The sequence below is a fragment of the Cyclopterus lumpus genome, chromosome 3 (genome assembly GCF_009769545.1).
Source record: "Cyclopterus lumpus isolate fCycLum1 chromosome 3, fCycLum1.pri, whole genome shotgun sequence".
NCBI classification, from domain to species: Eukaryota; Metazoa; Chordata; class Actinopteri; order Perciformes; family Cyclopteridae; genus Cyclopterus; species Cyclopterus lumpus.
In genome coordinates, this window is record NC_046968.1 from 16,299,033 (window position 1) to 16,322,835 (window position 23,803).

A 23,803-nucleotide genomic window follows, 5' to 3' on the forward strand; every position below is an offset into this window, starting at 1 on the left:
CTTAAGAGCAGTACACTGAATTTGTGACCACCTTAAGAAGACACTTTCGAATACAAAACACAATATTGCACATACTATGCATGTGTGCAGCTGTGTGTGTATTGTGTGTGTGAGCAGCCAGGTAATTGCATGGGAGGATATGGAAATAAAAATGATATTGACTGTGCAAGGAGCCGCTAATATTAAACCCGCCTACTTTTATATTCAACTCAAACTGACACAAACAATTGTCTTCCCCTCCCTCTGGAGACATTATACTTTGATAAAGAGAACGCCTTTTCTGTGTGAGAGCAGAAGAGAAAGTGTCATAATACCATTCCTCCAAAGTGCTAGATCTGACAGGATACCTACAGGAGGTTTTATAAGATGGAGGGAACTTGTTTTGTTGGTTTACTAATTCATACGCCACTTCCTCACTGATACACTGCAGCAGGGTGGAGAGCCTTGCATGCCATGTTTAGTGAAACATGGCAGCAATGGACGATGTTCTTACAGTCACAATGATATACTCCAACAGACAGGCAGACATTACAGCGAGACATCGCTTCAAACAAGCAAACAGCCAGTCTCTACATTACTGGGGTGTTAATAAGGCTTTTAAAAACCTGTATCCCTCACAACTGACGTCTCTCACTTTCTCCTCCTCTTGTTTCTTTCCTCTCTTCTTTATTCTCCTTCACAGTTCATACATTTACTACAGCACTGCTTGCTTTTGCCTTCATTTTACCCTCACAATGAATACATTTTGTCTTTTTAATCTAAAGATTAAAGCTACTTCAAGATTGAGGGGCATCACAAGCTAACCAACTGAAACAGACATTTAAATTCATAGCCCACACTCAAATGTCCAAACCTGCCTCTCCCGCACAGACACACACGCACGCACACACATACACACACACACACACACACACACACACACACACACACACACACACACACACAGACTATTCAACAATAAACATGTCAACATATGCCAGCAGGGTGAGAGCGGGGCGGATAACCGTTACAAAACTAACACTGCTTAATGGCTTTCTATTCTCTCCTGTTTCAGTCAGAAGCCTCCTTTAGCTGTGTGCTTAGTCTTTGCTCTGTAAAACACTCCCATCTCCATTCTCCTCACCACACCCCCCCTCATTGCTCCCTCCAGCTCCCCCACCTCTTGAGAGAGGTCCTGTCCTGGGCCGGCAGAATTGTGGCCGACCTTTCACCCCTGCTCGCTAATTACAGCACCATGGCGACACTTCAAGTACCTAGTCAACCCACGGTGCCACAAAGGTGAGCGTGTGTGCACACACAAAGAAAAACACATACGGACACATTTCAGGCCTACATTCCAAAATGCACCAGCAACGACGCACATATATTAGTTCTGAGTGCACACACGCACACACACACACACACACACACACACACACACACACGCATGCAGACACATTCAGAAAACATTCACTTGCATCAACAGACACACAAACTGCCTCAACTCGCTTGCTCTAAGAAGTCATTTAATTGGGGCCTCTTTTCAATCCTGAATGGCAGGAATCCTGCTGACCCAGCTATTACAATGGAGCCCCCCCCCCTCTCTTCCTCTGCACTACTCCCACTCAACCACCAAAGCCCCCTCTACTTCTCCCTCCACCTTTCTCATTCTTTCTTCTCATTCCTGTTTACAGAAGGCCGAGAGGAAAACACGGATAAAGAATTCTTTCAGCCTCTCCGTCTGACATTATAAGAGCCCTTCCTCTCCTCTCTGCCAAGTGTACTCTGCCTCCCTCGGTGGTGGCCCAGACACCTTGACACCTCGGAGCTCGGCCCGCTGCCCTAGCCTTGCTCGAAACCCAAGATAAAGCTGACATCCTGTTCTGTGGATTAAGACTGTTGTTAGGTGTGTGTATGTGTGTGTGTGTGTGTGTGTGTGTGTGTGTGTGTGTGTGTGTGTGTGTGCATGTGTGTGTGTGAGAGCTTTCTTGAAGCCACGTTTTCTTGCGGAATCCAAAATATTGCAAGGTCAAGAACAATGTTCACAAAGAGTCCTCTAATATATATTCCTGTCAAGTCTGCTCCCTCATGACATCATGGCCTCCAGATAGATCAGCAGTGCTTGTATAAGACCTGTTGATTGGTAACACAGCTGAAAAGGGGAACTGATTCTGACAACTTGAGCAGTTGGGTGCGTTCATGTCATACAGATTGGTAAAACAGCTTGTCTAATTTTCAGAGAATTTTATTACAAAAATATCTTTCTCAGAGTGTCCACTGTGTGCACAGGTAACATAGTCCCTGCTAATCTGAATTAAAAATTAACAATTATTCTTAATTAAATTGTATTAGTCTGACATCGTGCATAAATAGTCACTCTGTCAATCCCCATTCAGACAAACGTATTTGCATTTGGTCCTTTTTAAGACCGTCATAAACATTTCTATGCTTTATGATATCATGTTGCTACTTTTGGTCCCACTAGAGACACAACTGAAGATTTCTGTAATTCCTTCTCGAGCCTTAGCCATCAAACTGCCAAAGTGTCTTAGTTAGAGAATCGACTCCTGTTCCCACATGTCTCTGAAATGAAAAGCTGAACCTCTGCTCCACCTGCAGAGTGCAACATCAGTCTGCCATCATAATCAGGTTTAAAAAGCAAAAAGCAAAAAGCCCCGAAACATCGGATTTCTCCGTTGCATGCTTTCATCTAACGGCACACAGAGGTGTGTGTCACAGTCAGGTTGTTCAGTGGCTTGAGACAAACTGGATGGTGTGTGCGTGTGTGTGTGTGTGTCCGTACACATGCTATCAGTGTCTAATAGGTGGAAGACTCTGGCTGCTCCTCTCTGGAACAGTTCGTTAAATAAATGACGTTTCCAGTCCAAAGGGAAGGGGAAAGCAGATATACTGCAGACTGTTTGAAGACACAATTAAACAGAAAAGGAGAGGAGATTACCAAAGAAATCAACAGAGGAACTACAGAGACAGAGAAACAGTACACAGAAGTAGAACAAAATATACTGGTGAAAGATGATGGGGATGGCACTGGGTTTCCCTCATGGCTACGTTCTTTAGGATCAGCTATGGCTGAAGCACACTCCCTTTCTCTTTCTATCTGCCTCTCTCTGTCACACACACTCAGGCAGGCTTGTTAAGCTGGGAATCCCTCACGGCGCTGTGCACTCTTGTGTGTGGCAGGGTGAGCATCCATTATGTATGCCCCACACACACTGTCTCTTTACATGGGTCAGTGCCACACACACGCACATACACACATACACACAGACACATGCAAACAGGGATATATGCATGCATACACAAAGTGGCCTGCAGACACCCAAGCCTTTAGTCAAATGCCAAGAAAACTGCCTCAAGGGCTAAAATTGTGTATCACACACACACACACACACACACACGCACACACACACACACACACACACGCACCCTGCTCTCAGATATTTTGTGTCCTTCAGAACCGTTGCATCTTGTGGCTGTGCAAACACCCTGCTCCTTCTCCTTTTCATTTCAGATGGACAGATATGAGGGAGGGAGGGAAGGAGGGAGGGAGTGTGAGATATAAAAACGGAGAGGTGGTATAGAGGTAGAGAGGATAGTCATGCTTCAACAGAAAAATAAATGATTGCGGAATGATTCATCCTTAAAGAGCTAGAGAAAAGAAAGGAAAGGACAAAGCAAGAAGAAAATCCACCATTTCTCTAATATTGTAACTCCACCCATCTTCGCTTTTCATCCTTTGCTCCCTCTGCCTCTAATAACCAGGTATATCGCTCTCACCCGCCTCTCTTTTATCTTTGTTTGAGCATATCTGTCTTCTCCAAGCCTATAACCTGTGCTATCCATTTTTCTCTCTTATCTGTGCAAATCCATGTTGTGCCGCTGTTCTCTTTATGTGCTTCACTTCACATCTCTCCACTCTCTCTCTCTCCCCTCTTCTCAATTTGACCCCACCTCTCTCTCTCTCAGCGTTACTGAATGTCCTTTTTCTCCTTGTCTATTGTGCTGACGGCAGAGCGAAAAGAGACACACTACGTGTATGTGCGTAGGTTTATGTGTGTGTGTGTGTGTGTGTGTGTGTGTGTGTGTGTGTGTGTGTGTGTAATCTGCAACTCTGACCCTGTAATCAGTGTGAGGAGAAACAGAAGAGGACTTGTGCTGCCCAGCAGGGTCAGAGGCCGTGTAGAGTCAGCCATTACCCTCTTTCACCGAGACACACACACACAATTCCTGGGCTTCACGCCCAGTGAGGCATCTGCCTCCCCACAGACAATCTTGTGTACAACAGTCCGGCTAGAAATACTCACACACACACACACACACACACACAAATAGATAGGAAAGACTGAGCCACTCTGTATCTGTGCACTGTTTGACTGCTTCAACCCGAGGTCTCCTTATCAGCTGTCTCTCATCTATCACAGCCTCACAGACACAACTCTCTCTCCCCCCCCCCCACACACCTCTTAGGAGGTCATTTCAGTTTGTGTTGACTCTGCTTCAGCTTCTCTAGCTGACTGCTTTGGTGTACAGGGTAAGACATTAAAGGGTAAATCAAATATAATATGGCTCATCAACTTGGAAAGGAATCATCCACATTATGCACTCTCTCACACGCACACACACACACAGACACACACACAACCAGAGGCAGATATATATGGAAACAGAGTTTACTGCTTAAGAATCTTAAGTCATATTAGGGTGCAATTTATTATTGTCACAGGAGGAAAAGCATAGGTGTAAAATAATAAAATGAATGATGGCTGAATTTCATTTAGCTGCTTCAGTTTCAGGGTCCTGTTGTCGTTCATGTTATTCGTAACACCTATGTTTTTGGACAAGTAAAATTATCTTTAAAGACAAAGTAACCTGGAGACCTAAAACATTTTTTTTTACTTTTCAACCACCTTTAACTTAGACTATTTTCCTCTGTGTTTTTCCTTTGTTTGGGGATGATTTGGTCCATAATAAATGGGGATACCAGCTTTTCCTGTTTTTGGTTTGTGTCATCCCATTGGCAACTCAACAATTAGGACCACATGGCACAATCAGGGTAAAAAGCTTTAGCCTTAAAATGCATGTCTGTTCAGTCTGCCAGACTTAAATCTAATTAATTACATTCAACCTCACAGTTGTCTTCAGAGGTTCATTCTACTTGAAGCTCAACGCAGGATCCTGCCCTGCAGAGCAGAGCAGAGGCAATGTTGCACTGTAGGATGAGCTGGCAGGAGGAGGAATGATATCAATTATGGAGGCTGTGGTTGTCGTTGTTGTCGTCTTGATCGTTGTCGTCATCGTCCAACAGCACGTATTCTCATCACCCATATGTTTCTGTTGAAAATACAGGCTATTCCTTTGTCCCCTGTTTAATCCTATCATCTCTCCTGTCCTCTGCTTTGGTCTGTCGTCCTTCTCCTCCACCTCTCTCCTCCCACTTTCACACACCCCCTTCAAAATCATTCCCCTTTCCTCTCCTCTCCTGCTCCATGTCACGGTCCCACACTGTTCCCTATAGACTAAAAGAAAGGCCAGCTTAACATTGTAGCAGCTTGGCAACCAGGCACTAAAAGAGGGGGGTGTAAAAAAAGGAAAAAAGCCCTGTGTTTTCCCTTGAGCCTCTTCTTCTCTCTATCTCTGACCCCCGTCTCTCTGCCCCCTCTCTGTCTCTCTGATTCTCTCCTCTAAGCTGGCTGATGGCGGTGGGGTCGGGGACCCTGGCTGAGTGGAACTCATTACAGACTCCCTTCATTTCCATTCTGAGTGGGGCCTGTAGAGAGAGCGCACACCAGGGCATTGAGGTGCACTCGCACAGGGAACAGGGCGAACACATTGAGCAAGACACCACTTATGAAGAGTGACGGCCAACAGAAACAGCCTTTAATACCCCCACAGAGGAATAAGAAGAGAAGGGGGAAGGGAAAGGGAAAGCTAGCCCGGCAACCACAGAGAGAGGGAAGACGAGAGGAAGAGAGGGCGAGGTAAGAAGGAGCCAAGCAAGAAAATAGGAGGACAAGGCAGGGAGCAGGGCAATCTGTGGGGCTGACACAACAAGAAGGCTTATTTAATAAACATGAGCTGGAGCCCAGTGCAATCGAGTGCTACAACGGAAAGCTTATGCAGATGAGAGACGACCTAATGACTAAATGGAGTGGATAGAGAAAAGAAAAGAAAATAAAAGAAAGGAGGGAGAGATTAAAGAGGGAATGGAAGGCAGAGGCGAGGGAGGAGTGTTTAAATGTCTGTGATGGAGTGTAAACAGAGGAGTTTACTGCTGCGAAGAGAAAGACTTTGTTAAACACAGAGAAGAAGGAGAGCTGAGGAGAAAACAGCCTTGCCCATCATGCATCTGTGCAGATTAACACCAGACCATCAAGGGCAACATAGCGAGGGTAGAGCTTGTATGGCCTTGTGTAACCTGATCAGGAAAGAACATATTTACATTGAGTGTATTCTGGCTGAATATTGTTTCCATGGTAATATCTGATATTTCCTTGTATACAAAGGCAGCAACAGACTAACCAAACAGTAATCCTCTGATGTTTGTTTAAGCACCTCATCAGCCACAAATCAACAAACATCAGGCTAATTTGCACCAATTACAGAGCAGTGTTTGTGCGTCAGTGAGTTCCATTACAGATAAGGGGCCCCGAGCTTTTAGAGACGAGGAGGTTTAAAGGCATATGCAAAGGAAAGCTTTTTAAGGGTGTGTGCGCAAGAGATGGGTCTAGGCTTTTGGTGGAAGAAAGCTGTTTACCTGGAACATAGGATTATGGGACAACTCCCCGTGGCATGTTGGAAGCTGTGGGGGTCCAGGAGGGCTGGGCCTAAAATCATTTTAGGGAGCAGTCACAGCTTTCAAAGTCCTTTACCGCCACCGTCTCCTCTTTTTCGTTGCCGTCTGCCTTTGACTTTCTCACGCAGAGACACGCGCAGACACCCACACACACTCTTCATCACCCCAAAATATTTGTCTCCTATCCATTCCCTTTTTGCAAAAGGCTTTAGATGCAGTTAGCTTTTCAAACTTAATCCATCAGACACTTTTAGTCATTCTTTTTTGCTTTTCTTTCCAAATTGTAAAAAAAGGTGACTCAATTTGATTTGAGATCTATGATTTGTATCTATGATACACATACAGTATATAAAATGGTTCTCTATTCAACATTCAAAGCATTAATATAGGAGCAAACATAGTTTTGCCATTCAAAGATAAAGTGGAGTAATGTCTACCTGAGCAGAATATAAAGTCGTAGCCGGCCACGCATACATTCAGTGCACACATGACACTAATGACTCACCTGACTGACTGATTGTCTGATGCAACAACATGTCAACGTTTATTTGTTTACTATCTTTAACTTTATTCTACGTCAGCTGCTCTGAGTGTGTAATGAGGACGAGGGAGTGTTTACATTGGAGTTAGTTGCAAGCGGGCTTCTGTGCGTCGGTGTCAGACAACGAGGAGTACAAAAATACTAAATAGTTAAAATAGCATGGCAAATGATCTCAAAGTATTGATCCCATAAAAATCTACCCTGCTAACATGGGATGTGTTTCCTGCCCAGTTCAGCCAAGCCATGGAAACAATAGCAGAAGAATTAGAGATAAGGGAAAAAGCTTTGTCCGGGCTAAAACAGGTATCCATATGAAGTCACCGAAAGCTTCGTCTTCACAACGTCAGTGACAGCTTTGTCCTCCCTATGTCTAGGGACCACGAAAAATGCTGCAGTGAGATCAGAGAGAAGAGGAGAGTTGTGGGTGGACGCCAAATAGAACACTCCTACTCTAAAGTGGGACAGTCTGTTGGCAGCATGTAGTCTGTATGTGTGTGTTTGTGTGTATGCGTATAATTCAACCGTTTCTGATCCCATGTTATAAAATGTTTGCATTCCTCACTTCTCTATTTCTTCCTGTCCAAAGAGTGTGGGTGGATTATTCTTTGTATCTGTGTGTGTGTGTGTGTGTGTCTATTTGTGTTGTAAAATTCACACAGTTGATGTGAGCTGGCGTATGTGTGTCTCCCAGTGTGAGTGGGAGTAAGAGTGTACATGCCACATTGAGTTTAATTAGCCTGCGTGGCGCTAGCGGGGCAGACAGGGCTGTGGAGCGGTGAATGGGAGCAGGTGGCCTCTGCTACTTGGTGCTACTTGGGGGAGTCAAGGTCCAGCCTTCAGAGTGCTCACACAGCCCTCGCCTTGACTGATGGGGACAGAGGGTTTACCTGCATGCCTCTCTGAGTCTGAGGCAGGCTGGAGGATGGTAATCACTAATCGCTACCATGCTGGCTTTTGCCTGCCTGGCCTATTCACCCCCCAACAGGGAGGGTGAAGCCTTTAGAAGAGGACATTCTCTGTCTTAGAAATAAGTCAAACTGGGAAAAACAGGGCTCTGCCATATTACCACAGCAGGGGCTCTGGAGTCTGACCAGGTCATGAGCTGATAGAAATATTATGGCTCAGAAAAAGAACAAGGGAGAAAAGGACACAGTGTAGTGAGTGCCAGGTGGCAGCAGTGGCATGTCTCTGCCACCTGTCCTGAAGAATATGAACCCTTCTTGGTCCTCCTGTTCTCCCAGTGTGTGATGACACTGGCTCCCTGTCTGACAGGCTGGCTAGCTGGCTGTCAGCCTGTCCGTCTATCCGTCTGTTAGCCTCACAATTAGTCAGTGAGTCAGTCTCCCTATTCGTCCGCCTGTCTGTTTGTCCATTAGTCTTGCCTCCGGCTGCTGCATGCTAAAACAGCTTGCTAGCACCACCTGTATACATCACCCATCTCCACTTTAATGTTCACCTCTACCCGTCCATTTGTATCTAGTTCCCTGCCTCTTTTCATCACCCTCTTGGTTTGTTGCCATCTTGTTTCCTACCTCCTTCAATGCTTTACAGATCCATCTCTCCTTCTTTCATCCCTAATGCCTTGCTCCTTCCCTAACTCTTCGTTTCCTATCTTGCTTACTCTGTGGCCCTAGTTCATCCAATTCACATGCACACACAAACACTGATATGTACATGTACACAGTGCAACAGAAAACAATACCTCGAGCAAAAAAAAATAAATACAAGAGCTTGTTTCATTCACTGCCAGCTACATTCAACTTCAAACAGGTCTTCGTCCTGCTTAACATGCACAGTCTCCACTGCATTCTCTTAGAGAGGAAACAACTCTACCAAAACACTGATGAATGGATTCAAAAAAGATCTGTGAAGACATAGAGGATGTGCTGGGGGTAACATTTCATGACACCTTAGCAACAGGAAGCAGTTAGGAGAAGCACTGCTAGCCTAAAGCCTCAACTCCGCTGGTGTATTGAGTACAAAGTGATGTTTGAAAATGCACAAAGACACACAAGAATGTGCGCATACAGGCACGAATGCACATAAACAATCAGTCAAATGAATACATTTACACACTCACACACATACACGCACAGAGGACAGCAGAAACTCCTCCTGCCAGCCCTGCACCATCTGTCTCTCTGTCTGTGCTTCACAGCCGTGCCCAAACAGGGCCCCAGCAGAGTCAGTGTGAAATTAGCTGCCTTTGTGGGGCTTTGTCTGCTTGTACATGTCTGTTTGGGTGTACCAGCACGCTTGGTTTAGATGCGTATTTTAGAACATATTTGCTGTCAGTCTGTCAAGAGGTAACCCACATTGGAGTGCTAATGAGTGTGTGTGTGTGCGTGTATGTGTGTGTGTCTGTGTGTGTTTGTTTGTGTACACAAGAAAGTTGGAAGGGCTTAAATAAATCTATGGTCTGATCTAATGGCTATTTCCCCTGACCTCTGACCTCTGATCAGTATGACCGCAGCCACTCTACCCTCCACCGACACAAGCCTGAAAGTAAGGTGTGTGAATGTGTGCGTGTTTACCTGCTATTGCCTGGCCAGTCAGTCCCTGAACGCCTATCTGGCCCTGGTTGGCCATATCTAGCTCCCAGGGTGCTCTTTGATATTCACTCAGCACTCTGACCTTTCGTGATCTTTGACCTGACATTGTAACCCCAGGCTTTTGAGAGCCCTGTTCCACCTCCTCTCTGCCTACTAATACGTGATAAATCATGTCTGCTCTGACACCATTTGGATGCACACACACACACATACACATGCACAAGTTATCCCACTGCCACATCATCACCCCTCACCCCCCACATTAATGAGCCCAAGGGTTAAAGGTTGTTGACATTCTGCTCACACTCCTGCCTTAACACTATTGCGTAGCCCACACACACACACACACACACACACACATAGAAACCACAACAAAAGAGAGACTTGCTAACAGCACCCTGTGGTACGGTGAAAAGCTGTAGATGTGCTCCTATGGGCCTTTTAAAGTCAAACAGAGAAAGACAAGATGTTGAATCAACCTGAAAGTAAACATTTTACCACACAGACAGAAGAACCCATAGAGCATTTTTGGAGTTGAAAAGGTCCTGAGGATGATTCAGTGTGTGGTCTGAGGCTTGTACAGGGCAGTCTGGCCTGTTGCTAGCCAGACTGATGAAGAACGCTGCTGCCGTGTGACAGATAATCATTGTATTCTTCTCTGCTGCAGAGTCTTGGCTAGGAGACAAACCGTCTGGCAAACAGACAGCTTTACGGCGCAGAGCTCAATCAAACTGTCTCCCTACCCAAGGGTAAACACACACATACACATACACACACACATACACACACACACACACACACACACACACACACACACACACCAGTAAGCCATACACATGTGTGCACAAACACAAACGCAGATGAAACCCGCCTAGAGCCAGCAGAGCCTAACCCAGATTGATAATACCAAACAAATCAGTCTGTCGATTCCCACTACTGCTTACAGGATGCACAGCTTTATCAACAGTGACATTTTGATTGTTGCATACTTTACTTATCTAATTAATTTTGAAGTGTTCTAATTCAAATACCATTAACATTTTACACTGGTTGATTTCAGCCATTATTCCTGCATAGATGATCAGTAAAGTCAGCATGACAAAAGGAGGGAATCCTAAGCTCCACTGTGCCAAGTGACCTCTGCTGGACAGATGAGGCATACCATCAATCCATGCTCCACTGCTTTGTGTTGGTTACTGGTGAAGAAATTGGCAACAGTCAAAGTCAAAGCTGATCCTCCTAAGACACTCAATCTTCTCCCTTAGGAGAGGTGGGCTCCTCACTAACAACACAAAAGAGGAATAATGCAGGAAAAAGGGCTGAGCCAGTCCAGTGTATTGAGTGTATAGTAGATAGCATGCAAGTGTGTGTGTGTGTGAGTGTGTGTGTGTGTGTGTGCAGTGATGTGAGGAGAGAGAGAGAGAGAGAGAGAGAGAGAGAGGCGAGTGTATTTTAAATGGCTATGTGTGTGTGTGTGACCTATCTATTCTCTGCTGATGGCTGACCCTTCACCCTCATCGCACCTCTAGACCCTGCAACAATTGTCCCTTTGAGGCCTCTGGGGCCCTTCTGGCCCCTGGGGGTAGAAGACCAGTCATGGCGGTCTGATCATAAGCTGAGTTAACAGGATTAGAGGAGCCATCAGGGCTAAGAAGGGAGGACTGCCCCGTCTCTGTCTCTTGGGTCTCTAACCCTCAGCAGTTGCCCTGAGAACTCCAGAGAGCTAAGTCTTCAACCGATTCAAAGAGAGTACCAGAAGACCCAGACAGTTGCCACTTTGAATCCTCAGAAGAGCAGAGAAAATCTTGAATGTGAAATAAACAAAGTCTTTTTTCTAACTATCAAGGCCCCCTTTAGGAAAGCACTATGCTTAACTTCAACTACTCCCAGGGGCCAACAGCGGGACTGTGTTTATATAAAAAATATGTCTATAGTGAAGTAGTTGTAAACAAAAAGGCTTGTGATTAATGGATCTCTCGGGTAGTGATTGGTTGAACGTGATTACAACCGGCAAAGCTCACAGAGAAGGAATCTGATGCATTTGACAAGCTGAAACCAAATCAAACCACTACAGACCAGTTTACATGTAGCTCTAATGACAGCTGGCTAAATCACATTGGGCTAATGAATTTAGGGAGTCTCTAATCAAATATGTGTGATCTGGCTACATGACTGACATCCATGTGTGTGTGTGTGTGTGTGTGTGTGTGTGTGTGTGTGTGTGTGTGTGTGTGATTATGGATGCAACTCTAAGGCAGGGACATTTTGTCGTCATGCTTCTCATGCAGAATGAAACAAGGTGTCAGGGTTTTTTCTGAAGTCTAATAATAAGAATGAAGACATCAAAGTATTGCGAGTAAGGAGAATGAGGGAGGAAAAGGAGATAACTTGCTTTCATGCATTTGTGCATGCATGCATTCACGATTGCACATCTGGCAGCCCAACAAGTGAGGTTCCACTGTGACCCTATTTAGCTCTCCATAGTATAGTCACACTCTCATTAGCCCCCAGTACGTGTGTGCATGTGTGTGTGTGTGTGTGTTGCTCTCACTGCTTCTCCCATTGTGCTGTGTTTAAACATGAGAGAGCTGCATGAGGGCATCAAGCAACCATACAAACACAAACAAAGTCAAGTATACGCTCACATACACACATGCTTCAGAGTACTTATAGATACACAACCTCTCTCTCTCTCTCACACACACACACACACTAAAAATGCAATGCATCCCCCCTACTGCTCTGATTAATAAAGGTCAATTAGCAATTATAATTTCCATATTTAATCAGTCCCCTGTGGTGATGCTCTGTGGCCTGAGCTTTGACCTCTCTCTCTCTCTCTCTCTCGCTCTCTTATAAGCAATCCTCCCTTTTCCACCTCCTTTTCTCTCAGCCCCTCCCTTCTTACCATGTCATACCTTTATCCGACCCTCCCCCTCTCATCTTCCTGTCTTTCCACCCTTCCTCTCTCTCTCTCTCTATCCTCTCCTTCTCTCTCTCTCTCTGATGAATGCCTCCCCTCATTAATCTTGATGTTTTTCCTCTTGCTGTGTTCTTCCACAGGCCTTCAAACCTCTCGCTAATTGCAATTAATCACCGAGGGAAACAGATGCTGGGAACAAAGGCAACCTGGGGGGCCATGAGTCTGTACATGTGTATGTGTGTGTGTGTGTGTGTGTGTGTGTGTGTGTGTGTGTGTGTGTATGCGTGCGTATCAGTGTGCATGTATGTATCCACATGCGTGTAAAACAGGGTGGGTGTTTGATGAAGCTGTCAGTTAGGGTGCCACAAAAAAGCCAGGGACCTGCAGGGCTCTGACATCAACCCTGAGCTGTGCGTGTGGGGGTGTCAGGAGGAGTGTTTGTGTGTGCTTTTTGCGTGTCATACGGTATATGGCTGAGCCTGTCACAGCTCTTTGTAACCCCACTGTGTGGCGATGACAATGAAAGCTCATAAAAAGCATGAAGACATGAGTAAGCCAATATTATTTATCACAGCGATCTGCATCACTTATCAGCCACAAGGAGGCAGAGAAAAAAAAGCTTCTGAAAAACAAAGACACTCCTAAACAAAATGGAGAGGAAGAAATGAAAAGTCATATTTTCCACTGGGGTACACACATGCGTCAATCCTTGCACTCCCACACACACACACACACACACACACACACACACACACACACACACACACACACACACACATCAAAGGAGAATAGAGTCAAACTACATGACTCAAACGAGACGTTGTGAAAAAAACATAAAGTAATCAGTGGGAGGCGATACAGGGAAAAGATGCATGGCTCGGCTATGTTTTAACGCAAGCTTGTTATGCTCCAAATCCACAATAAACTCCAGCTCCACCGCAGATAACAGACTACAGCTTCTTTCCTCCCATCACCAGGAGAGGATCATTCTAAGTAGCTTTGAGGCTCTGCATATGGGGCATCAGGACAATAATGAAATCAAGCTGATCTGATATGTTCTCTGGGATTACCACAATACGGTGACCCCTGCATAAACCCAGGCACACACCATCAGCCTCAAACTGCAAGATCTGAGAGATAGCTGGTTTAAAAGAGGGAGGGAGGGGAGGGAAGTGTAAGATGGAGGGACGGGAAGGGAGGCAGCGCTATGAGGGTAGCACCTCATAAATTGCTGAGAAGAAGACGTGAAGCAGGTGCTGTGTTAATGCTCAAGGTGGTGTGGGCCTACCCGAAGTGCCCTTTCTCACTCTCTTTCGCTCCCTCGCATAATCACCATGCAGCACAACACATACAATGTATCAGAGGCTCTTGTACAAAGGAAAATGACAAATGTTATATTCAAATAAACACGTAATATTGGATAATGAGGAACAGAAAAGGTCTACATGAATGTATGTATTTCTTTTTATGTGCACATAAGTGTCAATTAGTCACTGATAATGACAGCAGAGTGTACACAGCTAAAGCCTGCACCTCTGTTCTGCAGCAGCTTCATCTGTCACTGCTGCTGTCACACTTCAAAGCCCAAAGCATATTGAGCTGTTTTTCATTGTTTAAAAGTGGAGTGGGAGGAGATCTTTACCGAAAGCCTCGAGGAAGCACTATTAAGTCTCTGCTGTTCTTTGCCTGACAATCTTATAACTTCTAGAAATGACAAAGCCTTCTTCCCAAAACACAACCCCAAGCACCTCACACACGCATACACCAACACATTCCCTTGACAATTCCTTCCCAGCAGGCTCCACTCAGCCTTTATTCATTTTTTATATATATCGCCTCCTGTGAGTCTATTGCTCGGCACGCAGCAATCGCTGCACTTAACCCATTATGCTAGGTAACGCTCCCCAGAATGGTCGCCCCCTCCCTGGGATGAATTATTAACTTCCTCCACATCCCGCCATTTATCACTGAGCCCCATCGAGCAGAATGGGAGAACCATTGCTCATATCCATGGCAACAAGGGCCCATTTGTGCAGCAGTTGGATGCTGCTGCTGATGAGGGGAGAGTTGAAGAACAGAACGGGAAGAAGAAAGAAGATAAATATTACCTGCTTTTATCTCACTCTCTATTGTTAGCGTCAGCTCATGCCCCTCTCATTCCAATTGATTTCTTCCTCTTCTACTGTTATCCTTCTTTTCATAACCTTTATGTGCCGCCCTTTGCCTCTTACTCACTTGCTCCTCTCGCCTTATGCATGCCACCCAGCCCTCTCCTCAAGTCTGGGATGGCAGCACTATGGCTAATTAGATCAGAGCTTTTCTCTTGTCTCCATGGAGATGAATCATACAGTCAGGGTGACAGTCTGAGCCTTAGCACTACATGGTAACCTAATCAGAACGTTTGAACCCAAGCCAGGGCGGCAACATAACCTAATAATACCAACATGAACCTGCAGTGACCTGCATCCCTGTGCATAGTAGTGCACATAGATAGGGGTGATGTGCTAGTGTGTGTGCATATGTGCATGAACAAGTATCTGAGCTTGAGAGGAGAAAGCCCTCACAGGTGTCCTAATTCATGAGCAATCGCAACTCATGAATAATTAAATACAAAATGCAAATCTGCTCCTTTGATCATTTACATTCATGTCTAACAGAATTAATTAATCAAACAAACCTTTTCTTTATCCCCAGTGGAATTGAAAAAACAGCAGTCGAAGCGCACACACACATACACACTCACAGGCAGACAAGCATACAAAAAAACCACACAGTAAACAAGTGTACTAATCACACCATTTAGCCACATCTGAAGATGAACACAATTCTGTGTGCTGAGCAAGTTAGTACGACACAACCTTGGACCAACCACATGGTGAAGATGACTTAGTATCTCTTCACGTAAGATTACTCTAATCTCCTCTCGTATGCTAATGTAGTTATGTCGTGATGCAGGCATAAGGTCTATGGTGAACAATAACCAGGTGTGTTTCTGTGATAGTACGAGTGTGTTGTTGTTTCGCCTCACCAGCAGATATAGATTCTGCTGCAACATACACACAACGGTCATAGACGTAAGTAACTAACTCATCCAGCGTGATACACAACAGAGAGAAGTTTGCTCTTTTTTTCTGTTAAGATTGGGAGACAGATGGTTGCTAATGATTCTAACGGATAACACAACCACACAAGTACACACTGAGAATACACACAAACCACAGCAGGCTGATCAGGATTTCATAGGCTTTTTTGATACGCTCACTCTCAGAAAAGGACCTTATAAACAGCCACTCTTCAGCTGACCTCTTGTTTATAGCAACAATATTATACACAGAGCGAAAGCTCATAAAGAAAGAAACCGATCTGCCTTCCTCGTCCTCCCTATCTGTCCAGATCTCTGTCTCTCAATCTCAGTTTATTCTCAATTAGCGGCCCTCTCCTTCACTTAACCTGCTGCCTTGCCAAACCAACTCCTCTCTTTCTCTTAATAGGTATGTTGGTATGCAGCACACACTTCAGGCCTCACAAACACAGACTCCATACACAGGCAAACTGCTATGACTCCCTGCCAGCTCCATTCCCCTCCTGTCACACCCTTCTGTCATCAATTTCTCCTTGGTAACAGTGAGAGGCACGTCTGACTTATAGAGGATATCAATATCTCCAAACTTAAAGGGTAGGAGGGAGGGGAGCACACCTAAGGCTTCTTTTAGGACACCTCGTAAAGCTAAATGATAGTTGAAAAGGACAGGAGATGAAGGGGGAGGAGGGGAGAGAGAGACAGAGAGAGGGAGGAAAAGCGAGTGCTGGATGTTAATGTGATGGCAGGGAGCCGTAAATAACTGAGATATAGATCTACAGCATGTGTGTTACGTTTACGTGTGAGGTATGTCTGTAGTATTACGAAGGTTAAAAAGAACTGAGTGGTTGACCGAATGATCACCTGCTGTATACAGAATGTGTGTATTTGATGATTTACGTGGTCGACAATGTGTGTTATCCACTGGCTCATCCTACGAGGGGATTTATGCTAACTGCCAGTGTCCGACGTGTTTAACTCTGGGCAGTAAATAGCTGTCCGTCTCCGCTGACATTGACACACTGTCCATAAACCTGGTACCTAGGACAGTTTCAGTCACACAGGCAGCCATTAAACTATCAGTTTACACTAAGAAGAGAGGAGAGTGTGTATGTGTGTGTGTGTGTGTGTGTGTGTGTGTGCCAATGTATATGTTAAAGGTGGGGGGCTGTGCTACATGCAGCTGGGTGTGAGAGAAATTAAATGTTATGCAAGAAGAGTGTGGTGGCGAGGGCACGGCGTTCGTGCGTCTAAATATTCATGAGACCGCTAAAGGGTACAGGTTGACACAGGTTGAGATTCTGCGCGGGTATTGTAAACAAATATATCGCACCATGGTTAGGCCTTTGACACATACACACACGCAGCTGTACAGACACACACACACACACAAAGAGGTGCTTCTGAATGAGGTCAAGGAGTCAGTGTTGAACTAAGGAGAGGATCAATGGAGCTCTGAGTGTTTGTGCGCCTCTTACCTCCCTCCTACTCTCACCTATCATCTCTCTCTCTCTCTTCCTCTCTATCTCTCCCTTGTTTTCCACATAAACACAACCACCAGTACTTGCACACATACAATAGAGCAGCAGCCTTTACAACAGGGCATCTGTAAATATCCATAAACTCAGACAAATGCCCAGAAATGCAAGCACTGTTCTGCTACATGACATCTCTGGTATAGCTGTCAGCACTGTATGAATCTGGACGTGTCCCAGAGGCTGTCTTCAATCTACTCTGGGAGATCTATGGCTGGTGACTCCTACTCACTGGCACCCCGCGAGCAGTAGCACGGATGTGATAGGCAGATGAAAAGAGAACAAGGCAGTGACAGAACGACAAGCAGAGGAGAGGCTGAGAGAACATGTAAAGGACAAAATGCTTTCTTCCCTGGTTGGGAGCATCTCATTTTTTCTCATTAGGGGAACTCATCTGAGCTCAGAGGATAAAAGGAGGACTGATAGCCGGTATTTCTCTCTCACTCCATCTCTCCTCTCCCTCTTTTTCTCCCACTGTGCACATGCAACCTAATTAATTACACCCTACCATCGCTTTGCTACAACAACCACTGTCGGATAATTACCGGCACGCCTAAATCATGACCCCACTTCAAGGGTTCTGGAAGTGTTTGTGTGATTGTGAGATAGAGCAAAAAAGTATATGTGGGATATCCAGTGGAGAGAAAGAAAAAAACATCAGGAGAGAGAAGGAGTGAGGTTAGGGCTGAAAAAAGGAATGAAACAAATGGATGATATGTAGCTAATACAAATTGGTGAGAACAGCAGAGGTAAGAAGAGCACTTTGATGTGACAGATGCTCAAGAGAGGAGAGGAGCTAGATAGGTCATCTATCTAACCAGGAGATAGATGGAGCACCTCCTCTCCACGCCCAGCTGGATTCTATCAGCTAGACTGGAGCTAGAGAAGCTGGTTGGGAGTCCCAACTATGGGGTGTCTCACCCCGGACACATCACTCTCAATACCTTCCAAGCCTGCCTGAGCCTGTCCAGACCTCAGTGCTGCTGCAGCCTGCTAGCCAGGCTCCATGGCTCCACTGCCCCAAACACAGTCTACTGATCGTATCAGAGAGAAAAATGGAGCGCAGCATGGCCTACGAAAACACTCATAGGCTGTACAAGCTGAAACCCACGTACACCACATGTAACATCGTCATGGTTGAATTGAGATCGAGAGAAGTTAAGGGACAGAGACAGAGAGGGAGGGAGCTATAATTTGTTTAGTGTATGTGATTGCATTAGTGTAAGGGTCATATTATTCTTCACCCACGTCATACACACAGAGAGCTGAAGCCCAGTGGGGCAATCGTAACATTAATAGTGCTTGACTGGGCCCAGACAGAAACACACACACGCGCACGCACACACACACACACACACACACACACACACACACACACACACACACACACACACACACACACACTGTAATCTGCTCAACAGTTTATGTAAAGAATGAGGACAGAAGGATGGGAGATGAGAAGATGAGGTGAAAAACTGAGAAGAGGGTCCACTGAGAAAGTAAAATATACAACAAATCTTCATATTTCAGAAAAAGAGAAAATCTTCATATTTCATCTTCAAGGAAGCTAAATTACGTAATTTTAAGAAATATTTCTTTCAGGATATTGGAAATTGTTTACGCTATAAGTAACGGAGTAGCTTAGAAAAGGGCTATTGGACAGGATAAGTCAATATACAATACTGCAACTAATATTTGCACCAAGGTGCTTGAAAGAAAATGTCAATAAGCATAGAAAAGAGGTGAATAGAATTTCTCAATGATATAAAAATGTTCATAGATGTTAAACCAACAGAAAATGTTGATAAATAATGATACATTTATAAAAAAACATGTATATTTACTGTAATTCCCATCTGCAGATGTAAATGTTATGTTACTATTATGTTTATTGTCACCAATCATTAAGCCAAATTAATTGTATGTGCATCGTACTTGGCAATAAAACCGTTTCTGATTCTGTAATCCAATTAAACATTTTATTGAAGACAATTTTAAGACACATGTTAATTGTTTTTAATAGAATCAGGATTAGAAACAAAGTTACGTCTAGACTTTGCCTCTAGAATACCAGAAAACAAAAATTAAAAATTAAAAAAAAGACAAAAGAACGACAAAGAAAGAGTGAGAGTGAAACAGAATGGACGAGTAATGGGCCAAAAGCAGAGTAGTGAGGCCATGTTCGCTGTCAGCCACTAACACGGCTCGGACTAAATTATTCACTGCACCTTATACAAGCCTGGGCTAAGTCAAACTAAAGAGAGCTGTGTGTGTGTATGCCTGTGAACATGTGTGTATGTGTGTGTTGGTGTGAGTGTGTGAATGAACAGTGGGTTCTTGGAGGTAAAGAAGGATTCCTTTAAAGAAGGGGCTCAGCATTGCCATCCTGTGGCTAGAACAGTAAGATACTGTCTACAAACTAAATAAATTAGAAGCTGTGTGCACACACACACACACACACACACATACACACAGGACTAGGAAATGGGTTTAAATGAGTCTGAAAAACATGCATGCAAATAGTGTAGAGGCTCCAACATGTAGATGCCCTTTGAGTGTTAACGTGGCGTGACAAGCCCAAATATCTACACAAATATACATGCACATACATTGTGAGCGCGCACAAAAAGACAAGGAGGAAGAGAGAACTGTTTTGTGTAGAGGAAGCTGATTTCCATGCAGCCTGCTGGTTTACTATGGAACAGGAGAAGCTGGTTAGCAGGAGCAGCTGGGCAAACAATACAACCTCACCTGGAGTCATTTACATGGATTGTGTGTGTGTCTGTGCCTGTGTTTGTGTGTGTGCGGTTAATATGTTGAGAGGGGTGTCTCCTGTTGCTGCTCTTCATCATCATGTTCCTGAAAGTGCCGTTGGCAAGGAAACCAGATTTTGGGTGAGAGCGAGACGAAATGGGGAAGAAAAGGCAGACAAATGAGAGAGGAAAAATAAAAGCAGAGGATCTTGGAGGAGAGCGATGGGGGGGAGAGGGGTGGGGGGGTGGGCAGTGATGGGGGGTGGTTTGAGGGTGAGAGTGGAGGGAGTTAACAGAGGGGGAGGCAAAGAGTATGTGACAGTGCAGCCCATGCCTTCCACTGACAAGCTTTATTACAGTCCCACCTGCAGAGACAGCAAAAAGCACTTAGCCTAAGCCAAGTCGCCTGACAGTGGAGGATAGTTTGAGATGGCGGGAAGGAGACGAGCGAAAAGGAAGGAGGGAGAGAGGGTGCAGGAGGAGACAGGGAGGCTGAGTGGGAAAAAGGAATAATTGTAGTCATGGGGTGGGCAGATTGGAAAGGGAGAGAAAAGGTGATATGAAGAGAAATAAAGGAGTGGGGAAGGAGAAGACAAAAACAACAACACGAGTACAAGGTAAAACAAAAGGAAAGGAGTATTTCAAATATTCATCCTCATTTATTAAGCTAACGTTACTGATAAAACCCTGTTCTATATTTATAATATGAAATCGAAATATGGGTTGGCTCTCCTCTACAGTTGAGGCTGTGGTTTGCTGTGGTTGCATTGTCTGCTGTAAATTACAAACAGCTGTGAGTGTGCAGGCAGTCAGGCTTAATCCTGCTTGAACACCTGTTTCTTTTGTGAGGTCAAAGGTCAGTCTGAAGGTCTCTCGCTAAGTGGTCATTTTTTTCAGAGCTACTGCTTCAACATGTCTGTAACCTGACCTCGCTGCTCTACACTGAGCATTAACCTCACGTCAGGTGGCCTCACCAAGGCCTAACTATAACGTGTCCCAAACCCCAAAGAAGAATTATTTGGTTAAAGTCACACAAAGTGGAGTTTTATGTACTGTATAATGCAGCACATATTCAGCCTTGAATAACATAACACACTCTCAGTTGCTCTTTGCTGTCATCCTTTAGTGCAATTCATGCAACTCGTGAGAAGGAAATAATTAAGGGGATGAAATGAAGAGAGGTTTATTACTTCCTGAACGCCGACAGCTCGCATCTATTAGCCCTCCAGCCTGCTGATGTATCTGCTGATGAGCTATGGCCAAGTAATGACATGCTCCTCTGGCTGTGAATCCATAGGTCTCTCCCTAAGTCCACTCTCTCTGGCTCCTAGACTCTAGATGGAAAACCACACTCACTAAATCAAACACATCCGGAGGGAAGACGAGAGAGAGAGAGAGAGTAGGAGCGAGAGCGAGGGGGGAGAGGGGGTTAACGGCCTGTTTCTGAGCCTTTTCGGAGAAAAGGAATGCGTTGGAAAGGGTACAAATCAGACAGAAATGATCGCACAATAAGGTCAGTGTGACCAGAGGAGAATCCTGACTCAAATGGTAGACACGCACAAACACACACGCACAGAAACAAACACATTAAGCGCACACATGCAAACACAGTGAGGGATTGAGTCGGGGCACAACCCCGTGCCCACCCTGTGAGTGGCTAATAACTAAGGCACAGTGCCAAACCCACTGTCTCCTGACTAATTCCCCCATGCCCGCCAGGACTGGCGCCACACTGCTGAACAGAGCTCTGTTTCTCAAAAATCCTGTGATCATTACATTACTGAATTACTCAAATAGATGGATGAACAAACAACCACACAGGCCATCCAGCTCGCTTGCCCCCTGAAGAAAGACATAATGGAACAGACAATGGGAACACTGTGAATTAATATTTGTTTGTTGAGACCAACTCCCCTCACTTAACACACACACACACCTCAACGATCACTCTGCTGGCTGGAAAAAAGAGGTCAGGGAGGTGGCACTCTGCCAAGCGTGGCGCTGCCAAGAGACTCGGTATACCCTGGTCTCCAGTGGCATTTTAATCGCACGTACACATACACACACACACACACACACACACACACACACACACACACACACATACACACACACTTCCATCTGCTGTGCTTCATGGGAGCGGTGGCAAGCTTGTCATTGCCATTCGAAGTTAGCCCACCCTTCTGTCATCCCTACTGAGGGATACAAAAGAAAAGAAGAAAAGAGAGGGCGTTGTGGGGTGGGGGACAAGCAGCGGCATTCCTTTCCATGCCTTCTCTGTCACCCTCTGATCTCTCTCTCCAAACACATCCCCTGTCATCTCTCCATTCAGTGTCCTTGTCCTCCTCTCACCATCCTCCCCATACCTTCCTTCTCCACCACCAAGCACACTGCTCCTGTCATCCCTCGTCTCTATTCTTTCTGTGCACGGCTACTCTCATCCCTCCACCTGCTCTGGACAAGAGAAATAAGGATGGGCGGCTCTAATCCCCCTTTCCTGCCCATTAAAGTGTCCCTCCTTTAATGTGCTTTTCCTCATTTAATGTGTGTGTGTGTGTGTGTGTGTGTGTGTGTGTGTGTGTGTGTGTGTGTGTGTGTGTCTGTGTCTGCGTGTGTGCGCGTATGTAGTGTGCTATTGTAACATCTTCAGTTTATGGATTGAACCTCACTGCTGTGTTCTCCATGCAAGACTCTTAAAGCAAAAAGTTAACTACAGTGGCTGAAGCAACAGCTCAGATATTGATCCTTCTTCCAAGCAAAGGCAAGTTGCCAGATACTGTGAACCACCCCCTCCTTGTGCCACAAACAGCACCCACACCCCATCTTCAGTCGTGCTCCATGCTCCCACAGGGGCTAATTGTAATTGTATTGAACTGGCCAGCAGCCAAGCACACTAGACTGCCAAGTCTGCCAAGTCCAGCTGTGCTGTTGCAATCAAAACACACTCACAGTCTATCGCATGACAATCACATCATCAGCATGTATAATTCTAAGACCCACACATTATGTACATACAAACATTAACATGCATATCTCTAATGGAATTTGCTTGTGCGAAAAGATTGAGGCTGCACGGTGGTGTAGTGGCTAGCACTGTCGCCTCACAGCAAGAGGGGCCGCGGATTTAATTCCCGGTCGGAGCGGTCCATTCTGTGTGGAGTTTGCATGTTCTCCCCGTGGCAGCGTGGGTTCTCTCCGGGCTCTCCGGCTTCCTCCCACAGTCCAAAGACATGCTGCAGGTTAATTGATCTCTAAATTGCCCATAGGTGTGAATGTGAAGAGTGAATGGTTGTATGTCCCTACATGTGCCCCTCGATGACTGCGGCCTGTCCAGGGTGTCCCCTGCCTTCGCCCTATGTCAGCTGGGATAGGCTCCAGCGCCCCTGCGACCCTAATGAGGATAAGCGGTATTGAAAATGGATGGATGGATGGAAAAGATTGAGTTGAGAAGTCTGTGATCTGTGAGTAAAAAGGAACAGGATCCATGTTGAAAAGGGCTGAATTCACATAAGAGGTAAGAATAGTAGCTGCTTTAACAGTGCAGACCAATAGGAGCATAATGGTTTCACATTTCCTTCCCATATAGTTTACTCTTTACATTAGTCCTGTGTCTCCGTCCCTATCATA